The sequence below is a fragment of the Rhinopithecus bieti genome, unplaced genomic scaffold, assembly GCF_001698545.2.
Source record: "Rhinopithecus bieti isolate Rb0 unplaced genomic scaffold, ASM169854v2 scaffold_15296, whole genome shotgun sequence".
Lineage (NCBI taxonomy): Eukaryota > Metazoa > Chordata > Mammalia > Primates > Cercopithecidae > Rhinopithecus > Rhinopithecus bieti.
Window position 1 is genome coordinate 1119281 of NW_016809075.1, and position 18215 is coordinate 1137495.

Below are 18215 nucleotides of genomic sequence, written 5' to 3' on the forward strand. Positions count from 1 at the left end.
GACAGAGCGAGACTCCGTCTCAAAAATTAATAAATAAATAAATAAATAAATAAATAAATAAATAAATAAATAAATGTTTTTCATTTTGTTCAGGTATACACAACAAAATTCATTTTAAGTGTACAGTTTTATGAATTTTGGTAATTGTATGCAGTCAAGTAACCTTCACCATACTCAAGCTACAGAACATTTCCACTGCCCCAGAAAGTTTCATAGTGTATCTTTATAGTCAGTCCCCATTGCTAGCAACCCAAGGTCTATTTTTGCCTTTTCTAGAATTTTATGTAAACAGAACAATACAGTATGCAGTCTTTTGTATTTAACTTCTTTCATTAAGCATAATTTTTTGAGATTCACCCATGTTGTTGCATATGTTAATAATGTGTTTCTTTTTATTGAGTAGCATTCTGTAGAATAGATATACTGTAATTTATTTATCCATTCACCAGTTAATGGATATCTAGGTAGCTTCCAGTTTTTAATCTATAATGAATAATGCTGCTGTGAGCAATCATTGGCAAGTCTTTATATAGACATGTTTCTATTTCTTTTGGATAGATACCTAAGCATAAATGTTCTGGATTATATAAGCGTACTGTCTTGGTTTGTACAACTATAACAAAATACCATAGATTGGGTAATTTAAAAAAACAGAAATTTATTTCTCATAGTTCTGGAGACTGAGAAGTCCAAGATCAGGGTGCCAGCAGTGTCTGGTGAGGGACTCAGTCCCTCCTTCGAAGATGGTGCCTTGTTGCTGCATCCTCTGGAGGGAGCAAATGCAGAAGGAACAGAAGGCCAAGAAAAGGTCTAAACTACTCTCCAGCCCTTTGATAAGGTGGATAATCCATTCGTGAGGGCAAAGCCTCATGACTTAATCACTTCCCAAAAGGCCCCACCTCAACACCACCACAATGGGAATTAAGTTTCAACATGAATTTGTTTTTTCTTTCCAACTTTTATTTTAGGTTCAAGGGGTACATATGCCAGTTTGCTACATGGGTAAATTGCATGTTGAGGGGGTTTTGGAGTAAAGATTATTTCATCACCCAGGTAATAAACATAGGTAGTTTTCGGTTTGGTTTTGTTTTGTTTTCTCTCTCTCTTTTCTGGAGTAGGTGTTTGTAACAAAATGATAGGTAGTTTTTCAATCCTCACCCTCCTCCCACCCTTGACCCTCAAGTAGGCCCCCGTGTCTATTGCTCCTTCTTATGTTCACGTGTACTAAATGTTTAGCACCCACTTGTAAGTAAGAACATACAATATTTGGTTTTCTGTTCCTGCATTAATTTGCTTAGGATAATGGCCTCCAGCTCCATCAGGTTGCTGCAAAGGACATTATCTCATTCTTTTCTATGGTTACGTAGTATTCCGTGCTACACGTGTACCACATTTTCTTTATCCAGTCCACTGCTGATGGCCGTTTAGGTTGATTCCATGTCTTTACTATTGTGAATAGTGCTGTGATGAACATACATGCATATGTCTTTCTGGTAGAACGATTATATTCCTTGGGTATATACCCAGTAATGGGATTGTTAGGTTGAATGGGTAGTTTTATGTTTTTTGAGAAATCTCTAAATTGCTTTCCATAGTAGCTGAACCAATTTACATTCCCACCAGTAGTGTATAAACACTTCCTTTCTTCACAACCTCACCAGTATCTGTTATTTTTTTTTTTTTTGCTTCTTAATAATAGCCATCCTCACTGGTGTGAAATAGTACCTCATGCTGGTTTTCATTTGCATTTCTCTAATGATTGGTGGTATTGAGCATTTCTTCATATGCTTGTTGGCTGTGTGTCTTCTTTTGAGAAGCGTCTGTTCATGTCCTTTGCCTGTTTTTGTTTTTGGTTTTTTGTATTTTTAGTATAGATGAGGTTTCACCATGTTGGCCAGGCTGGTCTCAAACTTCTGACTTCAAGTGATCTGCCTCCCAAAGTGCTGGGATTACAGGCGTGAGCCATCGTGCCTGGCCCTAACTCATATTTTTAAGTGAATGTATATACAATACATTACTATATAGAGGGGCTAAATAAGAATATGTTTTTTAACATATTGTTAACATAACAAAATTTTTTTTTTTTCTCCACTGTGCATGTTAGGATCTGGAAGTATTTAGACCATTAAAATAGCCTGGGTTTTTTTTGTTGTTGTGTTTTGTTTCTGGGCTATGGTTATAGATTCTAAGTGACACTGCCTTTGGCAGTGTCTAACCATAAAAAAAAAATACAACATTCTCCTAATTTCTGTTTCAGTTCAGTTGGCTGGCACTTGACGGTTTCTCTAGATTTTGAGTTGTATTTGCTACCTGCTGTGTCAGTTTCTCAAAAGTCAGATAGACTCAGATCAATACAAACATTTTTATTTTTCCACTTTCTGCCAAATGTCAACATCTGCACAAATGATTGGCTAACTCACCAAAGGAGTGCTTTGTTCACCACGTGGTGGTGTAAACCAAAAAGTGACTGAGGCTAATCAGCTGATTAGAGTTGAGGACAAGCCTGGGAAACAAAACACAAGTTACAGTTGGATCTGTGACCCGTACTTTCTACAGAGAAGGTTTGGGGAACTTCAATATTTAAAGGGGAAAAAGCAAGCAGAAGAGGAAGGGGGAAAAAAAGGAGGGAGGGTAGGCAGTGAGGCAAGCGGATGCATTCTTGTGAGGCTTTGATTAAGGCCCAGTGAATCTGCATTTTACATGTGAAAATAAAGGAGTAGGGGGATAGTCAATTATGCATTTGTCTCAGCTCAGTAAATCTATATTTTGCATAAGATAAAGTAAGCATGTGAAGTTACAGCCATCTGGGAACAAAAAAAGGTTTTTTGTGTATGACTCAGTTCCCAAGTTTAACTTTTCCTTTGGCTTAGCTGGTTTGGGTTCCCAAGATTGTATTTTTCTTTCACAGTGTCTTACATTTCCTCATCAGCACAGCAGAACCCACACCACCAGCCCCTGATGTTCTCTCTCCAGATGGGCTGCATTTGCCATTTCTTCCCCTTGCTCAGCCATAAAACGTTGTCCTTTTATCTCATCAGACCGGACATACCTTCAACCCTCCTTTCCCCAGGCCTGCTTCTCCCAACACTTACAGAAATGAGTCTTCTGCTCCAAAAGCTGCTCAGGATCTTCCAAGTACTCACCTGTCCATTCACTATATTGCAGGTTATTCAGCCAATGAAAAACGTGACTATCTTACTATCAAAACCACATGGTTTTGGCGCTGTGGGAGGCGAGCGGGAGCCGGGCCCTGGAGCTGGCACCCTTGGAGCGACGCCTGGAGGGGTCCCCAGGCAGAGCCTGCGCGTCCACTTGGACCTGCCCACCTTCTACCCCATGGTACCACAGCCCTCAATGTGGGGGCCACTACATTCACTGGGACCCCAAGATCTCGGCCAGCTACCCCCACAGCTGCCACAGCCCCCTAGATGACTTGGGCTCAGCTTCTACATGGAGCTGGGGCCCTATGGCTACTGGGACCCCAGTGTCCTGGTCCCTTCCTGGTATCCACCTGGCATGACTGATGGTCACAGGGAACCCTCCGATGACCTGGTGACTGCCATTCTGGACACCGCCCATCAGTGCGGATCCAGGTGACCGGATCCACACCCAACCCCACATCCACATCCAACCCCAGGAGGCCAGGATGACATCACTGTATGTGACAACATCAAGTATATCATTGACATGGATGACTCCCATGGTGCATTTTATACCTGGAAGAACAGCGTGGGCAAGAGCACCCCACTCTTTTATGTCTGTGGCTCATACCTGACATCCCTTGAGGCCTGGACCCAGCTCCTGACACAAAACAGGCCCCACTATGGGGTCTTCATAGCGCTGCTGGTGGAAGAGGGCCCCACCCACATGTCCTGGCTGTGGGATTTGACAGCATGTCCACCTATTTTGTCTCCAGCAGACTCTCCTGGGGCTCCTCCCATCAGAACCGGAAAGCTGCGAAGAACTTTTGTGATGCCAACAACCTCATGTCCATTCCCAGCGTGGGGCCTGGCTACATAGATAGACACGAGCATCCAGGCCTGGAACAACCACAATACGGAGAACAGGGTCAATGGCAAGGACTCTGACAGGGCCCTGCAGGCGGCCCCAAGGGGTGAGGCCCAAGAGCAGCTCCATCATCTCCTTCCATGAGTGGCCCGAGGGCACCCAGATGGAGAAGGCCGCTCCCAAGAAGACACCCCCGCCTGTATTTGGACTACCTGCCTCTTCACACAGCCTGTAGCTGGAGCTGACCCGCTGCTGGGCAAGCACTTCATCAAAGAGAAGGTGCAGTGGCTCAGGTGAGGGGCCTGTAAACACGGGCGTGAGGTGCCGATGCCCTTGCCTCGCTGGAATGTCACCACGTGGGGCTCGGCTGAGGCTGGAGGCACTCAATCCTTCCCACGTTGGCAGCTGAGTGCTTCTGGGTGAGCCCTCAGGCCTGGGCCTGTGTAACACAGAGCCGGTTCCTCAGGCAAGTGGTGCTGGGGTGCTGTGGGGATGGGAACCACCAAGGCTGACAGGTGACTGGACTCAGCCCAGGGCAGCTCCATGTCCTGGGAACACTTTCATATAACCCCTTCTAGTTTTGAACTCCGCAGCAGGCCGGTGCTGTGTAGTGGCCACCTAGTCACCGCCCTTGGAAGGGTGTCAGGGTCTGGGCTCGTGTGCGCCCTGCTCCCTTCTGCCAGCCTGAGTCCTCTCCTCAGGCCTCCTTCCCACATCGTCTGTCTTCTCTAAGCTAGGGAGCCATATTGCAACTTCTAAAAAGGGAACTTCTAGGTTTAAGCTCCTCCCAGTAGATTCCTGAACCCAATTATCTGGAAATCATCCTGAGTGCTCTCAGGTTCATTGAACACTTGCTCCTCAAGCACGTTCCTATGTGCCAGGTGCCAGGGAAAACTTGACCAAGGAGAAGTTCCTGTCCTAAAACTTACAGGACCCAAGCTTTCCTTATCCAGTGCAGCCTTGTAGCTAGTGCCTGGGCACAGGCGTTTTTCTTTTGCAGTTTTACCCAGTGTTGGGAGTTCAGTTCTTTTTACTCCAAAAAATACCTCTACGTGGCTGGGCACAGTAGCTCATGCCTGTAATCCCAGCACTTTGAGAGGCTGAGGTGGAAGGATCACAAGGTCAAGAGTTCGAGACCAGCCTGGCCAACATGGCGAAACCCCGTCTCTAAAAATACAAAAATTAGCCAGGCATGGTGGCGGGCACCTGTAATCCCAGCTACTCAGAAGGCTGAGACAAGAGAATCACTTGAACCTGGGAGGCAGAGGTTGCAGTGAGCCGAGATCATGCCATTGCACTCCAGCCTGGGCAACAAAAGCAAGACTCCGTCTCAAAAACAAAACAAAACAAAAAAGCAAACAAAAAACCCAAAACCTCTGTGCTCCAGAGCCTACTTTTTCCCAGATGCATATTTAGCTCCAGGGAGAGGAATAGGAGGACACCCCCTCCCTTCAGCTGCCTGAACTGAGTGAGGCCCACTCACTAAAGCCATGTCCAGTGCTCCTGTGATTTGTGGTAATTAAATATGAACTGGTATTCTAAAAAAAAAAAAAAAACGTGGTTTCACACCTAATTTTTCTCTAAAATTTCTGTTACTTTGTCTCTTTAACTAGGTTTTGTTTTGTTTTGTTTTTGGGGGGTTTTTTTGGAGACAGCATCTCACTCTGTTGCTCAGGCTAGAATGCAGTAGCACCATCTTGGCTTACTGTAGCCTCTGCTTCCTGGGTTCAAGCGATTCTCCTGCCTCAGCCACCTGAGTAGCTGGGATTACAGGTGTGCGCCACCACCCCCAGCTAGTTTTTATATTTTTGGTAAGGTGGGGTTTCACCATGTTGGCCAGGCTGGTCTCGAACTCCTGATCTCAAGTGATCCACCGGCCTTGGCCTTCCAAAGTGCTGGGATTATAGGCATGAGCCACCATGCCTGGCCTCTTTAACTAGGTTTTAAACAATTTGGTATAGCAGCGTGGAATCAGAAAACTTCAGGTTCAGATTTTGACCTGACACTAGGTATAGTTCTGAGCACAGAATTCACATCTGTAGAGTGGAGTAAATGATGCTTTCCTTGAAAGAGTATGAGGATTAAATGAGACCCATAAGCGAAGACTCTTCTATAGCTCCTGACATATAAAATATATTCACTAAACAGGTATTGTTAATGCTATGGGTAGGGACCACATTTTAAACTTTTTTTTTTTTTTCTTTTTCAAACAGGGTCTCGCTCTGTCACCCAGGCTGGAGGGCAGTGGCAATCATAACTCACTGCAGCTCAACCTCCTGGGCTCAAGTGATCTTCCCACCTCAGCTCCCAAGGAGCTAGGACTACAGGCACACACCCAGACGATTTTTTATTTTTTGTAGAGATGGGGTCTCACTATGTTGCCCAGGCTGGCCTCAAACTCCTGAGCTACCTGCCTCAGCCTCTCAAAGTGCTGGAAGTACAGGTGTGAGCCACCATGCCCTGACCACATTTTAAACTTTTCGTAGTCCCATATTCATAGCATAATGATGAGTATATGGCATGTGCCTGATATTACTACAAATTGATGACTTAGTTTTGGAAGTTCGGAGATAAAGCTGGTAATAACAAACCAAAGATAAAATGTATTTATTCTAGAAGTTTTATTTTTACATTCACACCTGACAGTGTATTATGTACCTTTGTGTTTGATAGTGTGTGTGAATATATTTAGTTGAGAGATGAAAATATGACCCATAGGCCTTTCTTTAAAATGAGCTGTCTGCCTAAGGCACTTTGTAAAATCTTACCACTTTTTCTCTACAGTCTTTCTTCAAATCATTATGTATTAGCTTAATTAAAATGAGCTGCCAGACTCATAATTTCTACCCAGAACATTAAACTGGTAGCTGCTACTATTTCTCATGGATAAAGATACCATGCTCCTAGAGCAAGAAAATTCTCTGCTTTCAAAGTAAGTAATACTGAAGAAACTTTTTTTTTTTTTTTGATGTGGAGTCTCTCTCTGTTGCCCAGGCTGGAGTGCAGTGACAGGATCTTGGCTCACTGCAACCTCTGCCTCCCATGTTCAAGCGATTCCCCTGCCTCAGCCTCCCGAGTAGCTGGGATTACAGGTGCCCACTACCACGCCCGACTAATTTTTGTATTTTTAATAGAGATGGGGTTTCACCATGTTGGCTAGGCCGGTCTCAAACTCCTGACCTTAAATGATCCACTCACCTCAGCTTCCCAAAATGCTGAGATTACAGGCGTGAGCCACTGTGCCCAGCTAGGAACTCTTTTCAGATACCTTTTTAAAACCTTATTCTTTAAAACTATTCAGCTTCCCTGGTGGTCATGAATTGAAACAACAGTGAGGTGACAAACTGGCAATGAAAATAAAATACACTTATTGTTCACCACAGGGTGGAGAATTGGGAACTTTGAGGTGCTGTTGGTGGAGTACAAACATACATCCTTTCAGGCAGGCAGTTTGGCTGTGTGTATCAAAATGTGAATGTACATTTCCTTTAACCCAGTAATGCCTCTCTCTCAGAATTTAGCCTTAGCTGGGTGAGGTAGCTGGCACCTGTGATCCCAGCTACTATGGAGGACTGAGGCAAGAGGATCACTTGAGCCCAGGAGTTAAAATTAAAGGCTGCAGTGAGCTGCGAGTGCACCACTGCATTCCAGTCTCAGTGCCTCAGTGACAGGGCGAGACCCCAACTCTTAAAAAAAAAAAAAAAAAAAGAACGTAGCCTAAGAATACAGGTGCACAAAATGAGATGTGTTTAAGGATATCTATTGTAGCATTGTTTATACAAGAGAAAGAAATGCAAACAACCTGAATGTCCATTAGTAGAGGATTAAATAATGCTATATCCATATTGTAGAATGTTAATCAGCCATTGAAAAGCACAGTACAAGAAGTCCTTACTTTGCACAATTATGTGGGACCCTAAAAATGACCATGCAAAGCAATGTTAATACTCAAAGGGTAAAATATGATTGTCCTATGATCTTTAAAAATTTTTGTCAAATGTTAAAAATTCCCTTACTGTTAGTTATAAGAATATAGAGAAATCAAAGAAATAGTGGCTGGGCACGGTGGCTCACGCCTGTAATCCCAGCACTTTGGGAGGCCGAGGTGGGCAGATCATGAGGTCAGGAGATCAAGACCATCCTGGCTAACACAGTGAAACCATGTCTCTACTAAAAACATACTAAAAAATTAGCCAGGCATGGTGGCAGGCGCCTGTAGTCCCAGCTACTTGGGAGGCTGAGGCAGGAGAATGGCATGAACCTGGGAGGCAGAGCTTGCAGTGAGCCTAGATTGTGCCACTGCACTACAGCCTAGGTGACAGAGCAACACTCCATCTCAAAACACAGAAAAAATAGTGAAACTAATATTTATTTAGTATATTACAATTTAAAACATTAGAAACATTGAAAATTAAAATGGTTTATGCCTTTTAAAAAAAAATATGAAGAGTAGTTTGAACAATGCTTCACTTCTTCTTGTGGTGTAACTTTCACTATAGAATGACTGTTTTTTTAAGAGACAGGGTCTCCCTATGTTGCTCAGGCTAGTCTTGAACTCCAGAGCTCAACCAATCCTTCTCCCTCGCCTCCCGAACAGCTGCAACTACAGGCGTGCACTGCTGCACCCAGCTTGGGGTGACCATTTCTTCTATGCTTTGGTAAATTGTCAAACTTCATCCTAAATTCAGATCAGCTTCCAACATTTTATCTGTTGTGCTTTCAAAACCATGAAATATCTTCAAAATATTTGAATGTGAAGTTTTTTTGCTATTGCCACTTCCTCTAGGAAATCTTCATCCTTTCCATCACAACCTCTTTCCTCATTTATGCTATATAACTGGAGTTTCTCAAATGGTGGCAGTGTCAACACTCCCATGGTTAGCTATTTCTTACTGCAGTGTCATTTATGTTTGATGCAAATTTCACTTCCGGAGTTAACATGTTTTGTTCCTTTGCTGCACTGTCATCTTTGTTGGCTAATGCCCTCTTTTGAATATCTATTTTTAAAAATATTGGCCAGGTGCGGAGGCTCATGCCTGTAATCCCAGCACTTTGGGAGGCCGAGGCGGGTGGATCACGAGGTCAGGAGATCTAGACCACGATGAAACCCCATCTCTACTAAAAATACAAAAAATTAGCCGGGCGCAGTGGCAGGCACCTGTAGTCCCAGCTACTCAGGAGGCTAAGGCAGGAGAATGACGTGAACCTGGGAGGCGGAGCTTGCAGTGAGCCGAGACCACACCACTGCACTCCAGCCTGGGTGACAGAGTGAGACTCCGTCTAAAAAATAAATAAATAAAAATAAATAAAAATAAAAATATCACATGGATTCATCGGTGGGAGACATGGAGGCGACACAACTACACACTTTGTCGTCTGTGCATAAACTGAATAACATGTATAGTGACTGATCACCAATAGATTTTGAAAGAAATGACATAGTTGATCACTTATTATGACACACATGTGTTATTTATGGAGTAATTTCTGACCTGAAGAGGTGACAGTGAAGTGTATTTTATGCAATTACTCACAATTAATATACCATGAAAACTGAAATTTGAACCACATTGGGGGACTGATGTAATTTAACTTAACAGTGGTAACTGAAAATAATATATATCAAAACCACCCAAAGCAAGGACTACCTATATGTGTGTTCAAGAGCTTTTCAATAACATTGAAAGCTCTTCCAGTGAGCTGGACATTCTCTGTTTGCCCTTCCCTTGTCCACTTACTGCCCTTTTCCACTCTGCTTTGTGTCCTGGGAGGCCAACCTCTATGGACTGCATCAACCAAGCACCTTCCCCAACGGGTTTGGTCATTGGAAAACAACAGCAGATCAAATGGAGGGAGAAGAAAAAGGTCAGGATATTTATTTTCTTTCTTTGCTGGACCACATTCTAGCCATAGCTACTTTCCTCTCCTGAAGGTCACAGCCTCCTCTCTACAAGTACAGCTGCTTCTTAGACCCCATTAGCTGCTCCCTCTCTGCTTCTTCAGACCTAAAGGTGGTAGTAGCTTCCTGTGGTTGCTGGCTCTAGGATACTTCACCAATCCTTTCTGATTTCCTTTAAAGCTTCCCAAATCTTTACGAATTCTTTACATAACTCTTCAAGCATATTTTGTTTGAGTGTGCCATATGTTTCTGACCAGGACTCTGACCTAGATAACATATCGTACTGCTCAGGGAAATTTATATTTACATATCCAAATAGTGTATGCATTTGGAGGTCTGAAAGGATATAAGCAGTAACATTTTAACCAATTTCCTTTTCCCATCTGTTTGTAAAAGTAAGTAGATTGCATATATTGATGGATTATTTGGGCTTCAAAATAGTTATTCATTTTTCTAATTTAGTCAAACCTATTATAGAAATTTCCAAATTAACTATTCTACCTTTTGTTTTGTTTTGTTTTTTTGTTTTTTGAGATGGAGTTTCATTCTCGTTGCCCAGGCTGGAGTGTAATGGTGCGATCTCGGCTCACTGCAACCTCCACCTCCCGGGTTCAAGTGATTCTCCTACCTCAGCCTCCCAAGTAGTTGGGATTACAGGCATATGCCACCATGCCCAGCTAATTTTGTATTTTTAGTAGAAACAGAGTTTCTCCATGTTGGTCAGGCTCGTCTTGAACTCCCAACCTCAGGTGATCTGCCCACCTCAGCCTCCAACCAACTATTCTACTTTTTAACATATTCGGTCAGATATATCTTTGAATGAGTGTTCTTATAAATCTGTTCTAACAAAGAAGAGCAGATCATGCAGCAATTCATATTTAAAAATTGCTAGCCAGGCATGGTGGCTCACGCCTATAATCCCAACACTTTGAGAGGCCAAAGTGGGAGGATCGCTTGAGGTCAGGAGCTCAAGACTAGCCTGGGCAACATAGCAAGACCCTCTATCTACCAAAAATAAAAAAAATTAGCTGGGCATGGTGGCATGTGCCTGTAGTCCCAGCTACTCAGGAGACTGAGGCAGGAGGATTGCTTGATCCCAGGAGTTCAAGGCAGCAGTAACCTGTCTCCAGCTGGGGCAACAGAGCAAGACTTTGTCTCTTAAAAAGAGAAAAAGAAAAAGAAATTGCTGATCAGAGACAAGTTTCTCAAATTAAATAAGATTAGCTGTAGTCTTCTTTCTTAGAGCAACTCAGAACCTGCTTTCTTTCGTAACAGACTCCCACATCTGGACTGTCGCTGGGTCCAATTTGGGAGAGCTAACATTTCCACTTTGCAAGAAAACAGCTGACATCCACACTCAGCTTTAGTGCTTATCGGCCACAGCCTCCACATAGCAAACTTAACATTCCCTTCAGAATGAGCCTCAATTGACTTTTTTACTTATGAGAAGCATTAAAATGCTAATTCTGAAATTCCTTTGTGTTCTTAGTATTGTCACCAGAATATTCAATGAGGCAAGCAAACATGGTGGGGCTAAACACATACACAAAATGGCTTTTGAAATGCCTATGTAGATTTATCATTTGAAATGCTAAATTTCTGGGGTTTTTTTTTTATTTTTATTTTAAGGTGATAGGAAAGTAAAACATTTCTTGGATGTTTTTGAAGAAACCTGTCATAAAAGAGCATCCTAAAGGAAGATTTGTTTACTGGAATTCCTTGCCTTTGCCTTTAAAAGTCTACAATTTCTACAGTGATAGCTGTAGAATGCACTCCACTGGTTTGATTTTTGTGAATTGTATCAGGTCATTTTTCTGTTACTATAAAGGAATACCTGAGACTGGGTGATTTATAAAGAAAAGAGAGGCCGGGCGCGGTGCCTCAAGCCTGTAATCCCAGCACTTTGGGAGGCCGAGACGGGTGGATCACGAGGTCAGGAGATCGAGACCATCCTGGCTAACATGGTAAAACCCCGTCTCTACTAAAAAATACAAAAAACTAGCCGGGCGAGGTGGCGGGCGCCTGTAGTCCCAGCTACTCCGGAGGCTGAGGCAGGAGAATGGCATAAACCCGGGAGGCAGAGCTTGCAGTGAGCTGAGATCCGGCCACTGCACTCCAGCCTGGGCAACAGAGCGAGACTCTGTCTCAAAAAAAAAAAAAAGAAAGAAAGAAAAGAGAACTAATTGGTTCATGGTTCTAATGCATGCTGTAAGGAAATATGGTGCCAGCATCTGCTTCTGGTGAGGGCCTCAGGAAACTGACAATCACAGTGGAAGGCAAAGGGGAAGCAGGCACGTCACATGGGAGGAAGAGAGAGGGCAGAGATGCCACACACTTAACCAGATCTTACATGAACTCAGGGCGAGAACTCACTCATCACCAAGGCGATGGTGCTAAGCCATTCATGAGGGATCTGCCACCATGAGCCAAACACCTTCCACCAGGCCCCACCTCCCACACTAGGAATTACATCTCAACATGAGATTTGGAGGGGACAAATACCCAAGCCATATCATGACTGAAGAGAGATTTGTTCAATAAATAACAATTTTACAGTGCTTCATTTTTTGTAAGACATTCAAAAAGTGTTATAATAATAATAACTTCTTGGTTTCTTTGCACTTCCCAAGTCCAGAATACATGGAACTAATAACTAAATAACTATCGAACAGAACCTTCAAACAACACTGCTCTGACCCATCTACATGGAATGCTGTCAGTTTTGAACTGTGCCTAGCACAGGAGAGGGCTCTAAAGCAGTTCCAGGCTATGGTTCAAGTAGCAGATCCTATGCTACTAAAGGTATCTGTAGTAGGAAATGATGCCATGTGGAGTTCATAGGAAGCCCCAGTAGGAGAATCACAACATAGACTCCTAGGTTCTGGAGTAAGACTATGCCATCTGCAGCAGAGAACTATACACCATTCAGAAAAGAGACCCTGGCTGGCTACAGGGACCTGGTGGAGATAGAGCACCTAATTATAGGACATCAAGTGACTGTGCAGCCAGATCTTCCCATTGTGTGCTGGATTCTTTCAGAGTCACCAAGTTACAAGGGCTAAAAGCATCATAAGATAGTAGTTGCCAGCCGGGCACAGTAGCTCACGCCTGTAATCCCAGCAATTTGGGAGGCTGAGGTGGACAGATCACTTAAAGTCAGGAGTTCAAGACCAGCCTGGCCAACATGGCAAAACCCCGTTTCTACTAAAAATACAAAAAAATTGGCTGGGCGTGGTGGCACACGCCTGTAGTCCCAGCTACTCCGGAAGCTGAGGCATGAGAATCACTTGAACCTGGGAAGCGGATGTTACAGTGAGCAGAGATCTCACCACCGCACTCCAGTCTGGGTGACAGAGCAAGACCCTCTCTCTCTCTCACACACACACACACACACACACAAAATATATATATATGTATATATAGTAGTCGGACACTTGGGATTGGGCACAAGTAGAAGGACCCAAGTAAGCTGGGTAATAATCAGGACTCCCCGAGTTTCATGTCACCACCACTTTGGGTCTGTTCTCTTCCTCAGCTCAAACTTATGGTCATGTTTGGAGTTGGAGGAAGAGGGGCAAAGGAATCTCCCTTGAGACCAGCTGGCAGAGGATGGAAAGGGCAATGTTTGTTTCATGGTTGGGCTGACTTGGTAAGAGGCTGCTACTATTATACTACAAACACTTAAGGGTGGCCTTGAAAGACTTAAAATCTTTCCAGTGGGTGGTGCCTCTGGTTATGTATTTTGTATGGAAAGGGAAGTGGCCCAAGGTAAGAAGAACACACATACATTTGTGGACATTAGTGAATGGCTAGGCTGATTAGTCAGGGACCTGAAAAGAGAAAGATTGGAAGTTAGGGGCAAGGAGGCTTGCCCAAAAATCACATGGGTGGAACTACAGAAGCAGGAACAAAATGTAAAGATCTTAGTATCATGTGTTAACACTCACCAGAGAGTATCCACCATGGAATTCTGGTGGACAGAATGACTTGACCATTCGACGTCAACCTGCTTCTGTCATCAGTCATTGCAAATCAGGTACAACAGTCTCTTGAAAGTAGGCAGGTGGCAGGGATGGAGGCTATGGGCCCAATGTGAGTTCCCACTCACTGAGATTGATCTAGTTTCTTTTACTGCCAAATATCCTATTGTGTCTGGAATTTATTCCTTCTGGTGGGTTCTTGGTCTCGCTGACTTCAAGAATGAAACCGTGGACCTTTATGGTGAGTGTTGCAGCTCTTAAAGGTGACGTGGGCCCAAAGCGTGAGGAGCAGCAAGATTATTATGAAGAGAGAAAGAACAAAGCTTCCACAGCATGGAAGGGAATCCAAGCGGCTTGCTGCTGGCTCGGGTGGCCAGCTTTTGTTCCTTTATTTGGCCCTGCCCACGTCCTGCTGATTGGTCCATTTTACAGAGCACTGATTGGTCCATTTTACAGAGTGCTGATTGGTCCATTTTACAGAGTGCTGATTGGTGCATTTACAATCCTTTAACTAGACACAGAGTGCTGATTGGTGCATTTTTATAGAGTGCTGATTGGTGCATTTACAATCCTTTAGCTAGACACAGAGTGCTGATTGGCGTGTTTACAATCCTAGAGCTAGACAGAAAAGTTCTCCAAGTCCCCACTCGACCCAGGAAGTCCAGCTGGCTTCACCTCTCATTATCTGACAGCAACAACTCAATGTCAAGCCCTCAGTGTGGCACCATCCCTGGAGGAAACCAACCACTCACTTCTTAGCAAATTGATAACTTTGGACCCTTCCAACCTCCAGCAGCAATTTACCTTTACTGGACTCAGCACATGTTCTAGGTATGTGTTAGGAGAAAAGCTGAGTGTTGGGAGAGAAACGGAGGCAGGGCTTGGAACACGACTGGGGTCCAGGGTCTAAAACCCCTCCTGGCCTCCGGAATGTGTCTAGATTTGCTGGCTCCTTGCTTCTAGCACTCCCATTATCTCAAGTAGCCATATGTTGCAAAGAAAATGCTAAACTGTCACAGCTGTAGCTCATTCGCTTGATACACCGCTTCCTTTTAACACCCACATCCTCACCACCTGTTTCTTTGTTTGATCACCAATAAATACAGTATGGGCTCCCAGAGCCTGGGGCCTTCACAGCCCCCATACTAGCGTTGGCCCCCTGGTCCCACTTTCTCTATTAACCTGTCTCTTCTCATTCCTGTGACTCCGCCAGACTTCGTAGCCCCCACGGCCTGGTGTTGGATCTGATCACCCCAACTGTATGGGTTTTCATTTTCTGGCTTTGAGGTCTCATCTAGTAGCAGTGTCCCGGTGTTTACAAAGTTTGATGCACTAACATGGAATCACCCACAGCTCAGACTCAGAGTCCCACCTTACAGCAAAGCAATAGGCACAATACCACGGGATCTACGGGTTGAGGAGTCTGGCCCTTGGTTAAACACCTATCTGTGATTTTTTCAGGCCTGACCATAAGCAATTACAAAGACTACCTGGCAGGCCTCACAGGGAAAGCTTCCCTCTCCACGCCATTCATGGTGCACAGCCAGTGCATCCTGGTTTCTAAAGGAAGTTGCAGTCAAGGACTCAGGCTCCCCTGGCCAGCCATTCTCTTCATGCATTTATATTCCTAGCCTGGTGCCTTTGTCTCTGGGTCACCATCTGAGACCTTGGGCAGAGCTCCTCCTTGACCTCCTCTGCTGAGGTCTCCTTATAGGGGGAGGAGGAAGAACCCTGAAGACACTTTTTCCCCAATCTGACTAAGCACCCAGGACTTTTCTACCCCAAACCCTCTCCACTTCAGGGTCCATAAAACTGCTGGAGCCTTTTGCCTAAGAGACTGCCATGTCTGTGCTGATCCCCCTGAGCCTCATCCACTGCATCATTTCATAGGGGAAATGAAGCAGGAGTTGGCGCTTTCTCCAGCTTTAAGCTCGCTTTTACCATCACAGTAAGTGATTAAAGGCTTCGCTCTTTCATTTTTGGCTTATTGCTTTAATCAGCTACTCTGACAGCTCACTCTCCCAGCTCCAGTGAGTTCCTGACACTGATCCTATTACTCACTGAACTGCCCAGAAGCTTCATGACTTATAGGGTGATAGAAGGGCCTTTTGGAAGCTCAACCAAGGCGCCAGCTTAGAGATGTTATTGTACAAGGCAGGGGCACCACCTCCAAATATGGTCTGTGCCTTAACTCAGCTACTGTTTTAAGATGCATAGTCCAGCCAGGCACGCTGACTGATGCCTGTAATCCCAGCACTTTGGGAGGCCGAGGCAGGCAGATCACCTGAGGTCAGGAGTTTGAGACCAGCCTGGCCAACATGGTGAAACCCCATCTCTACTATAATACAAAAAAAATAAAAATAAAAATAAAAAATAAGCCAGGTGGTGGGTGTGGAGGTCAAGGCAGGGGAATCACTTGAACCTGGGAGATGGAGGTTGCAGTGAGCTGAGATTGCACCACTGCACTCCAGCCTGGCAACAGAGGGAGACTGTCTCAAAAAAAAAAAAAAAAAAAAGCAGGTGGGCATGGTAGCACACACCTGTAATCCCAGCTTCTCGGGAGACTGAGACAGGAGAATCGCTCGAACACAGGAGGCGCAGGTTGCAGTAAGCCGAGATCGCACATTGCATTCCAGCCTGGGTGACGAGAGTGAAGCTCCATCTCGAAAAAAAAGATGCATAGTCCCCATGAGATAGAATACAAGGGTCCAGGATACAAGAGGTGGAAGGAGTGGCCCTGCACACCATCTCTTCTGGTGATCCACTTGGGAAAGTGGTGCTTCCTTCCCCACAGCTGGAGACTCTGTGGTTCTAGACATCCTAGTTCCTACAGGTCTAACACTTGCACCAGGAGACACAAGAAGAGCTCCTTGAAACTTTAAACTGTGGCTGGTGCTCTGCCATTTCAGGCTCCACATGCCTGCCGGCAAGCCAAAGGGTCATAATATTAGCAGGTTTAACTGACCTGAGCAGCAAGAAGAGGTCAGGTGTCTGTTATATAGTGGGAGCAGGGTAAAGGTTTGACACCCAGATAATCCAGCACTTCTCATACAACCACTAACCAGTTTTGACAGTAAACGGACAAGTATACCAGCCATGGCCTGAAAAAGTATAGTGACCAAAGACAGGTCCCTCAGGAATGAAGGTCTGTGTCACTCCACCAGGTAAGCCACCTAGACTAGAAAAGGTGCTAGCTAAGAGGGGAATCTGGGAATAGGTGGTAGAGGAGGGAATCATGATCAGTATCAGTTGTAGGCTCAAGTTCAGCTCCAGCTGCATCGACTGTAGTTCATCCTATTAGCCTGCCTCTTGTAAGTTTCCTTAGGAAAAGAGGCCAACCAGGATCCTGTAAGTGCTGTTCTGAAATGCAGTCGTGTTACTATACAGAGCAGGTACAAAGGTGGGCTCTAGTGGATGCCATGATGTGCAGCCCAGATACCAACTTTAGGATCTCATTGGCTAATGACAGTTCATACCTCTCTCCCTAGGAATTGCCCTTGACTGAAATAAGCTGGTTCACCCACACTTACACTACTTCCCCAACAGCAGCCTGCATCCCATGACTGGTTGATGCTGGATAAAAGGCCCAGCCCCCTTGCCTGATTTGGAGCCACTCTGAAGGATCATCTGAGCTGCGGAGCTCCCTGTGTGCTCCACTGAGGTCTTTGTTGCAACCGCACAGCAGTTCAATTTCTCCCTCTGCCCATTCATGTTCTCCCTGTCCCCACTAGCTATTGATCCCCAGAGCACTCCCCAGTAAACCTCCTGCACACCGATCTCCATTTCTGAGGACTAAGACAATGAGGAAGATGTACTCTCAGAGTGAGGGCCCTTTGTGTGAAATGCAAGAGGAGAGAACACCGTTGTACAAGACACAATGGAACAATCCAAGAAATCCTAGTTGAGTGCAATCCACTGAACTGAACCGATTGAAAGCTGGTGAGGTGCCCTGGGAAATTATTAAAATGTATGTGAGAAGTAAACATGGTCTCATTTTTTCCCCTTTTAAATTGACAAGGAGAGTAATAATTGTAACAGCACTATCATATGCTGGTGAGCATGTGAAAGTTTTCTGGAGGATGCTTTGGCAGATATATTAAGAGTATTAAAATGTGATTCCCTTTTGACTCATTAATTTCTCATCAAAATTATCTAAAGATTTAAATTTTTAAAAATATACTACATGGATGGTCTTTATAGTAATAGATATAGCCATTAAAATAATACAGAAATATATTTGTCAACTGAAAAGATGTTCATCATATACTGCTGAATTTCTTTTATTGATTATTTATTTTTTATTTTAATTTTAATTTTTTTTTTTTTTT

The 18215-nt window shown here is 44.3% G+C and overlaps 1 pseudogene; it reads left to right on the forward strand.

The window, feature by feature from the left end:
• The first annotated feature begins 3492 nt into the window (after positions 1-3492).
• The window catches only part of LOC108539585 (glycoprotein endo-alpha-1,2-mannosidase-like protein pseudogene), a 24416-nt pseudogene continuing 9693 nt past the window's right edge, over positions 3493-18215 (forward strand).